The 11,580-nt window shown below is 40.8% G+C and overlaps 1 pseudogene; it reads left to right on the top strand.

Annotated features, from left to right (window-relative positions):
• Positions 1-1,659: 1,659 nt before the first annotated feature.
• Positions 1,660-2,173, top strand: LOC130851871 (AP-2 complex subunit sigma-like; annotated as a pseudogene).
• Positions 2,174-11,580: the final 9,407 nt, after the last annotated feature.

Raw genomic sequence — 11,580 nt, 5'->3', positions numbered from 1 at the left:
GGAGAGCAGCAATGAAGATCCAACATAGCCAAAAGATAAATAAATAAATATATAATAAAATAAATCTTAAAAAAAATCCTTGAATACAATTCTTTAAAAAGAAAGTCTTCTTAGACATTTTCTTTGTGCATATGTATAAGTATTTCAAGAGTCCTAGAAGTGCAATTGCTGTGTCCAATTGTACAAACATCTTAAAATTTATAGATACTGCTAAATTACCTTCTAAAAAATTTTATACCAATTTGCATCCCACCTCTCTAACAGAGTATGAGTATCTCTCTTAACTGTTTTCTACATTTGTGACAATTTAATGGTGAAAAATATTTCATTGTGATTTTGGTTTATAATTTCCTTGATCATAGTAAATCTCAGCATCCTTTATGTGTTCGTTGGATCTTTATATTTTACCTTCTATGAATTACCTATTTATGTCTTTTACTTTGTTTTCTCCATTGGTTAATCTTTTTCTTGATTTGAGTGTGTACTTATATAAAATCCTTTGTCTGTCATATCTGTTATCAATGGTTAAACTTTAAACTGAAAATTAAAGAATTGAAAAGCAATGGGAGTGTGTATGTATGTTTAAGAGCACACACACACACACGCACACACACACATACTTCTCTATGATTAAAAAAATCAATCTCAGGAATTTCCTTGTAGTACAGTGGTTAGGACTCTGTGCTTTCACTGCCATGGGCATGGGTTCAATCCCTTGTGGGGAAACTAAGATACTGCAAGCCGCGAGGTGCTGCCAAAAAAAAAAAAAAAAAAAAAAAAAAAAAAAAAAAAATCTGGGGTGAAATCTGAATAAAACCTGTAGCTTAGTTAAACAGTATTGTGTTATTGTCAATTTCCTTGCTTTGATATTGTAAATATTACCATTGGGGGAAGCTGAATGTTGAGTTTCCTAGGGCTACTATAATAAATCACTACAAACTAGGAGAGTTGAAACAACAGAAATTTACTCTCTTACATTTCTGTAGGCTAGAATTCCAAAATCAGGGTGTTATCAAGGCCATGCTCTCTCTGAACGCTCTAGAGAAGATTCCTTCCTTGCCTCTCCTCTTGCTTTTAGTGGTTTGCCAGCAATTCCTGGCATTACTGGACTTGATACATCACTCCCACGTCTGCCTCCATTGGCACATGGCACTCTTTTTGTGTCTGTGTCTGCGTCCACCTTTCCCTCTTCTTATAAGGACATCAGTCATTGGATTAAGGCCCACCCTAATCCAGGATGACCTCATTTTAACTTGATGTGAAGGGAAGGTGAAGGGATGGTTTGAAGCTAGAAGCTGAGAGACTAGACGGAGATGTGTGCATTTATTAAGGTGAGAAGAGACGCGAGCTGACAAACAGATAGGAAATGGCAAGGATGGGATAAATGTGAGACATTCAGAAAGTAACATGTACAGGATTTGGTGACTGGCTGGATACAGTGGAGCAAGTAAGAGAGGAGTTGAGAAAAACTCCCAGGTTTCTGGCTAGAGAGCCTGGATGGTGGGTGATGCCATTCACTGACACCATGTGCTGGTGATTCTCCAACTGCACTACCAGAGCTATTCTCCACTCTTTACCCTACTGCTTTGTGCCCCAGAAAGCTGACCTTTGTGGACTGAATCACCTGGGCACTTTGACCTCTCGTTTCATGGGGTCTCCATGATCTGCTTCGTCCTCATCCAGAACCCGGTGGGCATGACACATCTGGTCAAGTGGTACACACAGTTTGATGATGATGAGAAACCAAAGATGATAGAGGAGGTGTACGCCACCAGAGTCACCAACTTTGTGGAGTTCTGGAACTTTAAGATCATTTACTGAAACTATACCAGTCTCTACTTCTACATCTGGGTGGATGTCCATGACAACAACCCGGCCATCTACCACTTTGTGGAGATCTTAAACAAATATTTTGACATTGTCTGTGAACTGGACCTGGTGTTCCAAGGTTTACACTGTGTCGGACTTGATATTGGTGACTAGCAAGATCCACAAGATCAGTGAGATGAAGGTGCTGAAACAGTGGCTGAGGCTGCAGTCCCTGGAGTCCATGCCTGGGGACCACCTCCAACAGCCCCCTCCCTCAAGTGCCCAGGAGGAAGGCACCCAGCTGGGTCTGGGCCTCAACAGAGGAGACTGCATCCTACTGCCTCCAGACCCCAGATGCCCTTAGAGGCCACATTTGTGTATACTGAGTAACTGCGCTGTCGTTGTATGATGCTATCAGTGTGTGTGCACAGACCCCCAATAAACTTGTGGTCCCTGCTTGAGAAAACAAACCCAACCTGAAGTCAAATCAAGCCTATCTGTAGGCCCGAAATTTTGAAAACAAATTTTAGAAAGATTTTCCCTCTATATCCCTCCTCAAGGCAACAAACCTACAGATTTGACAGGAAGCAAGATTTGAGAAAGTGGCAAGTTATACAAGGAGAAAATACTAGGAAAAAAATGGGTTAATATCTCAAATATACTATCTTGTCATATAGACTGGTCTTTAAAGAAGCTAAGTGGGGAAAGGAAGAAAAAAATAGTGTGATAGTTGAAAGAAGATATGGGATAAAGGAAGGTTCACCTGGAATGAGTGCAATTGTTATTTTAAAAGCACAAGGAGCGTCCCTTATCTAAGGAAATCTTCCCCATGGATGCATGAAAACCTACCATAGCATGCTCATTGCTTCATGCTCACAAATATTCTTTTGAGAATCTCATACTTGGACTAAGTACCTCATAGTCACAGAGATTAATTTATTGACAACAGTTTCCTTGTTATTCCTGGACTAGACTGTCTGGTGCCTGAGGAGTGGTGGTTATTGAGCCTGGGAAGGGTACCTGAAAGGGTGAGGAAAGTATTAAAAAGGAAGAATTTAGGAAGGGGAATTTTGTCTACTATTAGCTTCTTAGAACTTGCTGTATCACATGAACCAATCACAAAAGTAAATTTTCACAATTTACTAATAAAATATGGTATATTATAAATCAGTTTCCAAAGATGCTCAACGTAAGTATTTAGTAATAATTTCATTTTTTCCTTTTGTCCTCATGGCAGGATGAGCATGGCCATGGTCTCTTCTGGGAATAAAGTCGTTTCTTTTATCTAGTAAGCCCAATGCTAAATAGCAATAAATCATCATTCACTGAACTCTACAACCTAAACTATATGTTACAGAAGAAATTCTAACCCCTATGCATCATAATTAACATCAAATAGCAGTCCAAAATTGCAGTATAACGAAGAGCTACATGGCAATAGCCCTAGCTGGTCAGAACTAAATTAACTCGCCGAGGAATTACTTAAGGAGAAGGAAAAATAACCTAGGCCTGTGAAACTAAAGGAAAAGTTATAATGGTTGCAACAGTCTGGATCCAATCAGTAGAGAGAAACCACACGGTGATTTGAATAGAGAAAGTTTATTGTAGAGAATTAGTATCTCTAACAGGGAATTGGAGCCACTATGCTAGTAAGGAGTAAAGAGAACTCTAAAGACTCTAAGAATCTCAGATATGAGGAGCAGACGCTACCCCCAAGACTGGGATACAAGCCCAGTAAGAAAATTTTCAGGGCTGAAGTACAGACCTTGGAAAGGGCATGGCTATGGGTCACTGAATAAAGAAGTCCCACAGAGAATCTTACAGAGAAGTCCCTGTTGCTGAGGTGGTGGAACTTGTTAGAAGTCCACCCTCTGGAACTCGCCAGAAATGTACCTTGAAATTTACCTTCTGGACACAGATGAACTTGCTGAAAATCTGCCTACTGCATCTTGCAGGAAATCTGCCTTTTGGAACTTGTCAGAACTCTGCCCTCTAGAGTCTGGGGAAAGTTGTTCACGAAGAAGTATTGCACTCCAGGCATTCCACCACCAGACTGCCAACAGTGCAATGCAGGGTGCTGGATGCTGCCAGCTTCCACGCACTGCAGGTCAGCAACAGACAAAATCCCCTGCATCGCAGGAGCTTGACACTGGGAAAGCTGAGTGGGCTGCAGAAGCAGGACACTGAAGTCATATACTCGGCAAGAGTCTGTTGAGTGGGTACTTGGGAACCAGGAAGCAGAATCCTTCCCTCTTTTTTTTTTCTGGCCTCACTATGCGGGATGCAGGACTTAGTTCTCCAACCAGGGATGAAACCTGTGCCCCCTGCATTGGGAACACACAGTCTTAACTTCTGGAGTGCCAGGGAAGTCCCAGAATCCTTTCCTCTCGTAATGTCCCACTAGCACTTCCTACTGACAAAGCTTAAATCATTCCGGCTGGCAATGGAAAAATATTGAAAGGACTCAGTGCATGTCCACAGAGCAGGTAAAAAGGGTGAATTCAGAACTGAGAGGCAATGGATTGATAATTTACACAACAATAATCTCCAAATTCCACCCCCTCAATTTTTAGGGCCCTCAAAAATGTTTTAATGTTTTATGAAGTAGGCTGGGTATCAGTCAGGTAAATGGCTGAACTCTCCAATCACAGGCAAAATTCAAATTCCTTTTCATGGATCTCTTGAGATATAGCCAAAGCATGGGATGTGACCAGACACCAGGTTAGCATCCATGTGGTGTGCATCGATATTAAGATGGATTTGCCTGTCTAGAGCACATTATGCACGTTATGATATTAATGCAACCTCTTTTGGTTTGATGGGGGCAGCATCCAGAATAAATGGGGTAAAGGAAGGATGGGAACTGATGGAGTGAAATATGGACAATTCTTTTTAGTGAGAAGTTTGGTTGTGAAGGTGAAGACAAAAAGGCAGTAGTAGCTAGAGGGCAACATGAAGCTGGGGAATTAAAAACAAACATAAATGACAGCGCCTTGAGCATGTGGAAAAGACAATGGGAAAGATCCAGTGGAGACAGAGGGCTTGACTATAAGAGATAATGTAGAGTTCCTGAAAAGGTGGGAGGGGACAGGATCTGTGGAAACAAAAACACATCAGCCTAAACTTTGATTCAGAATTTGTTAAAATTAAAACTTTAGAAGGGACTCTTGTGGGACTTTCCAGGTGGTGCAATGGTTAAGACTCCGCGTTCCCAATGCAGAGGGCCTGGTTCAATCCCTGGTCAGGGAACTAGATCCCACATGCATGCCACGACTAAGGAGCCCACCTGCCACAACTAAGACCCAGCGCAAATAAATAAATAAATAAATAAAGATAAAATTTAAAAAATTCAGTATGTAATCTGAAAAAATTTTTTAAAAAAGATTATCTTAGTAATTTTCTTAAAATAACTTTTATTAATTTTAATTATCATTGCTATGCAAGTGACTCAACAAATAAAGGTATGTGATGAGAAACACAGGAATGGACCTTGTTGACGTAAGTACCCCAAGAATTCAAAGTACTATGCTGGCTTTTCCTCTTCTCAGGAAGATAAGGGATAAAGGTTAGAGAATATTTACATACCAGTGACCTCTCCGTGGCACAAGGAACAAAGAATACTGTTAGGAGCCAGGTGGGGCAAAGGTCTTACTAAAGTATAAAACCTCTGTGGGCTCTGTTTCTTAATATCATAAATTACATAGTTTCTCTCTTTGATAGTAATACTGAGCAGGGCCCTGTGGGGCTACTGGGTACAAAAGCCTTCCTGTGTCCCCCATTTCTTTGATTACAAGGAACAGGCATCACTCAGCCTCCATGACCTTCTCTGAGTTCCAACAGGCAGATTCAAGCAGTTGTTAATTAGGGAAGGGAGGGAATGTGAGACAAGGGAGAAACAAACAGTCAAGGGAAACAATAGTGCAGCCTTGGGGCAATGTCCTGGTTTCCCACCAACAGATACACACAACAATATCTTTGAGCTGTTTTACAGAGACTGAAACCCCTGCCAGGTGGGAGAAGCTAACAGCACGATGATGTGCTGCCCACAGGCACATAGACCCCAGGCCGGTTGGAATCAGAAGGTTGATGGTGCTGACTCCCACTTCCCTCACCACCAACCCATCAGAAGAATGTCCACGAACTGATCACTCCCTCTTTGAACCATGACTATAAAGCTTCTCACTACCCTCCCCAAGGTGGGACACAGTTTTGAGGGCATTCGCCTGATGTGGCACCCTTTGCCTGGCAAAGCAATAAAACTATTCTTTTCTACTTCACCCAAAACATTGCCTCCGAGATTTAATTTGGTATTGGGGTACAGAGGCCTGATCAGCTTTAGTAGTGCAAGAAACTTCCCCAAACACTCAATTTAAAAAAAAATTTTATTTATTTATCTATCTATTATTTTGGCTGTGTTGGGTCTTCATTGCTGCGTGTGGGCTTTCTCTAGTTGTGGAGAGCAGGGGCTTCTCTTGTTGTGGAGCACAGGCTCTAGGCGCACAGGCTTTAGTAGTTGTGGCACATGAGCTCAACAGTTGTGGCTTGTGGGCTCTAGAGCACAGGCTCAGTTGTTGTGGTGCACAGGTTTAGTTGTTCCACAGGTTTAGTTGCTCCACGGTATGTGGAATCTTCCTGGACCAGGGCTCGAACTCATGTCCCCTGCATTGGCAGGTGGATTCTTAACCACTGCGCCACCTGGGAAGTTCAAACACTCAATTTTAACTTCAAAGTTTTTGCTTAGTATTCCCAGACAAAACCTTTAGTACTAAAGCATATGATGACCAGAGTCCGTAAATGTGTTTGTTATAGGAAATTGTACTTAATCTGCAAGATGAAAAATCAAGGGCGTTTGGGGTATTGGAAATAATGTTAATGAAATGATAGTCCATGGACTCTGAGTTGGATAATGAGGAAACTGTTAAAAGGAGAGAGTTTAATGGATTAGAGATCTTGATGAGTTTGAAAAATAGTTACAGTGGCCATATTTGAATAAGCAAGTTAGAGGAACAGGATGTTGTCGTCAGAGAGCAGGATACTTGAGTTTGAGGGTGAAACAATTACAGGTGATTATAAGGTCCAAGGTATGACCATGGAAATAGGTATCTGAACTAGAGTGGAGGAGATTATTGGAGATGAGGAATTCAAGAAATCAAAAGGCCAAGATGTTGGCATTTTAATTCTAATCTCATCCGAGTAGACACTGAGGGGCTTGGAATGGAGAGGAAGGCTATGCACTTGGTAATAGTCTTCAGTGAATGAGGAAGAGTGACCTGGAGATCAGCAGATGACAGCAACAAGAAGGGAAGAGCGTGTTTAACTGGTTGGCATGCAATTCCAAGGAGCAAAATTTTATACAAACATTTGGGAAAGTAATGTAGGCAAGCCATAAGGAGCAAGGAGTACATCAACTATCTCCAAACAGAAGGTAAGAGGAAATAATCTGCTGTACTTTAGAGTGTTTTATTTATTTATTTATTTATTTGGCTGCCCTGGCTCTCAGTTGCAGCACACGGAAACTTTCTTGCAGCATGTGGGATCTTTCAGTGCGGTGCATGGGCTGTTTGTTGTGGCGCACAGGCTCTAGGGTGCACAGGCTCAGTAGCTGCTGTGCATGGGCTCTCTGGTTATGGCTCTAGGGCTCCATAGTGCATGGGCTTAGTGGCATGTGGGATTTTAGTTCTTCAATCAGGGACTGAACTTGCGCCCCCTACATTGGGGGCGTGGAGTTTTAACCACTGGACCACCAGGAAAGTCCCTACTTTAGAGTGTTTTGAATCTTCTCTTTCTGTTTATCCAAAACCTACCATTATTCAAATCTTGTCTTTAAAAGCACCATCTTTTCAACAAAGGTTTACGTATATATTATTTTTTAAGGAAAATCATTTCTAGCAATGGGAACTGTTAATACAAACTCTAAAGAAAGCCAGTATTTCAAAAGATGAGGACAACTCGTTTTACCTGCTTTCAAAACCTGTAATGATACTTCTATGACATGTGTATGTGAACTTACTTTTTACTGATTTTCAACCCGCGTTGTCCCTAATTATCCCATTTGTGCCCTTTTAATTATTCTCTCTACATAAGCTTCTTCTATACCTTTTCAGATGCTGTTCCTCTTTCAAAGGTTAGAGTCCAGTTTCTTTAGCAAATAATAGCAACAATAATATTTCTGTATCATTTCTTCTTTCCACTTTACTTTTCAGAGTCCATCTCCTACAAATCTAACACTTCACTGTCCTATCTTGTACTATCTTAACTAGATTTAGAGCAGCTTTAGTGAAGAAACTGTGGTTTTGTTGCAGAAAAAAAAAACTGATCCCACGAGAAACCAAGCATAACACTCGGAGAGTTGGAGAACTCAGGTTTATTGAGCCGGCGGACCCAGACGAGCTAACGCTCCAAAATTCTGGGGGCCCTGTTTCAGGGGAGTCTTCTCCTTATATAGGTTAAAACATACAGCTATAATTGGTACAAACTGATTGACTACAAATTACTATAGGTCACGGGCAGTTACAGAGCGCAGGAGTTGCCATGGGTTACACACATAGTAGGGGGTCCTAACAGGAACTTGTAGGAGCCGTACATTCCATTCCTATCAGGACCAAGGTCACAATTTGCATCTCACATTGGTTGCAGGTTGAAGTTAATGGTCACTTAACAAGTCTATGTGCAAAGGGTCTCAAACAAAGGCTTGGGGTGGGTGCCTAAGAGTGAGACAGTCTTCCCTTATCTGATCACTCTTAGTAATTCATTTTACTGTTTAACTGAGTGGCGAGCAGGCCTTTGCAAGATAGAGGAGAGTAAGCAATTACAAGTATGGAAGTTTCAATTTCCTCATCAGTTTATTCCTTGTTTTCCCCAGAGTACCTAGGATAACCCAGAGCACATAGTAAATGACCAAAAAGCCCTTATGAAGAAGCAGCATGGCTTGGTGGACAATGCAAGAACTTTGGGAGTGATAAATTTGAGTTCAAGTCTGATTTGCCCTTTTTGGGATTATGGGAGGTTATTTAACTTTTCTGAACCCACATTCCCCTGCAAAACAAGGATAAAATCTTACAGGGTTACTGTGAGGAGCGGAGACAACCTAAGTACCTACACAGTGACTGGAAAGCACTGTGTACTCCACAGATAGGAATTATTATTGTTTGTTGACAATCCTCTCCCTATGTGACTCCTTTGCCCAGGTTCTTATATAAGGGAATTTCCCTGGTGGCGCAGTGGTTAAGAATCCGCCTGCCAAAGCAGGGGACACAGGTCCCCACATGCCATGGAGCAACTAAGCCCTTGTGCCACAACTACTGACCCCACATGCTGCAACTACTGAAGCCCACACACCTAGAGCCCATGCTCCACAACAAGAGAAGCCACCACAACGAGAAGCTCGAACACAACAAAGAGTAGCCCCGCTCGCCGCAACTGGAGAAAGCCTGCGTGCAGCAACGAAGACCCAATGCAGCCAATAAATAAATAAACAAATAAATAATAAATACAGAACAAAAAAAACCTTAATTAACAGTCTACATCTACCTCCACCAAGAGTAGTGTGTTGTTCACACAAGCCTATAATGAGTTCTCCCATCTCTGAATCTTATTTTATACTTTATTTTTATTTTCATACTGTATGTTATACTTTTGCCACCTATATTTTCATGGATTTCTTTCTTTTCCTCCCTTTGCTGTCATAAGTTCTTCTAATAGAGGAACAGTGTCTTTTAGATATTTTCCCAATCAAAACACAGGTTAGATGGTTTCTGCTAGATTAGGACAACTGCTTCAAAACTGCTTGAAATTGTAAATGCTCCAGAAATATCATGGGATGCTGAGGGATTTTCTTTCCAATAGTTCTTTAAACAGGTCTACAATCCCTCATTCACTATTTTGTAATCCAAAAAGCTTTGAAAATCAAATGTTTTCTTAACATTTGGTGGCAAAACCTATCCTGACCTCAACTCATTTGTCAATAAAAACAAAGTGGTAAAACCTGATCTGAGCTGAAGACTATTCACTCTATTAACCCTACTTAGTGGTGTCATAATTTCTCCTGAAAAAAATATTAACTTGATTATGAAGTGCTGCCCTAGACCTGTGGGATATTATGTAACATAAGTACACTTCTCTAAAATCTGAAAAATTCTGAATTCTGAAATCCATCTGGCCCAAACCATTCATATAAGGGATTGTGGATCCATATCTCTTATAACCCTGGTACACTGCCATGCATATAATAGGCTAATTTAAAAAACAAGTAAATACTTAAAGGATATATATTTATCTTGCTGGGAGGAACACTGTCTAAAAATTCACGTGATCATTATTATAGGGATTAAAGCAAGTTAAATTTTCTGAACTAATACGTTCATGGGGAAAATAAAAATTCAAGAAATTACTAAAAATAACAAATAAAAGTACCTGAACAAAAAATATTTTCCTAGTATGGTTTTTATTAAGTATACTGTTTTCCTGATTTCATTAACTGAAAATTGGTGGTAATTAGAAATTTATTATGTGCAAATAAGTCATGCGATTAAAAAATACAGAGTGAAACTTCTGAAAAACCATGCTTAAAAAGTTCACTGCTGTATTTACATTTCTTAAGAGGCACAGACTGCTACTAGAAGGTTTCTGCCAGTAATGCCAGTGATTACTGATATCACACCATTTCTTCATCTGTAAAATAAGGAGATTGGTACTAAATGGTCTGTAAAGAGTCTTCTGAAATCTGTGATCAAGTATTATATACAGAACAATATCAAGTTCAAAGATTTCAATATATAGGAAACAAATCAGTCAACAGATATTAAGAACCTATATTGTCAAAGGCATTGTAATCTTAAATATGTGGAAGTAAAATATATTGAAGAGGATTTTGTATGTCCTGAATTTAGAAGATGCTTCAGCGTCTAACTTGATCTAATTTATTGTCCTTTCTTCATTGGTGATCTTGCAAATTTTATCAGGACTTTACAGCAATACAGGAACATAATGAATTAGAACAGAACAAGAACACACTTGCTTCCGTGGAGTCAGAATTTAAACTAACTGCCTACTCTAGGAGAGTGAGATGTGTAACAAAGTGACTTTAGAAATTATAACGGAACAGAGAATACAGGGCTAAATTCACGCACACAAAATAACATAAGTAGTTAACAGCTCATAGAACGAGGTCACTGCTGGAGCAAGAGGAAAAAGAATCACAGGGCACTAGAACTGAAAATCTCCTAGGAGAAACCGAGGTTTTACAAAGGAGAAAACCTCGTACTAAGCACCAGACTGGACCAGGAGTTGGGAAAAAGCCCAGGGGTGAGGGGTTGCAGCCCCAGCCGTATAGTCCTCCTTTGCTCCCACGGTCCTCTACTTTCCGATCCACAAAATAAATGGATTCGCTTAGATTTTTAAAGATCCAGGCAATGACATGGTACCAGTCCATACACCTCTGGGCTGCCCTTTCCACTTAACTGGTAAATTACTTAACTTTCGGTCAAAGTAATAATTAGCCAAAAATGCATTACCCAAACGGACCCTGTTTGGTTGCTACAAAGTCTGAGCGAAAACGGCGAATCGGAAAAAAAGAGGAGGAATATCCGAGCAGATGGAAAAGGCAAATTCGGATCCCTTTGGGTCCAATGCCAGGTTGCCTGCAGCCAGGGTGGTTAAGAGCCCTGTACATCCAAGTTGGTGTTTCCGCAATTGGGCCCTAGAGACACAGACCGGCAGCGCCGGCGGCGGCGCCGGCGGCGGAAGGGGCGGGCCCGTGGGCGGAAGTGACTC

This window comes from Hippopotamus amphibius, chromosome 4 (assembly GCF_030028045.1).
Source record: "Hippopotamus amphibius kiboko isolate mHipAmp2 chromosome 4, mHipAmp2.hap2, whole genome shotgun sequence".
Classification (NCBI taxonomy): domain Eukaryota; kingdom Metazoa; phylum Chordata; class Mammalia; order Artiodactyla; family Hippopotamidae; genus Hippopotamus; species Hippopotamus amphibius.
Note: the sequence above shows the minus strand (reverse complement) of the source record. Positions and strands in the feature narration are given on the sequence as shown.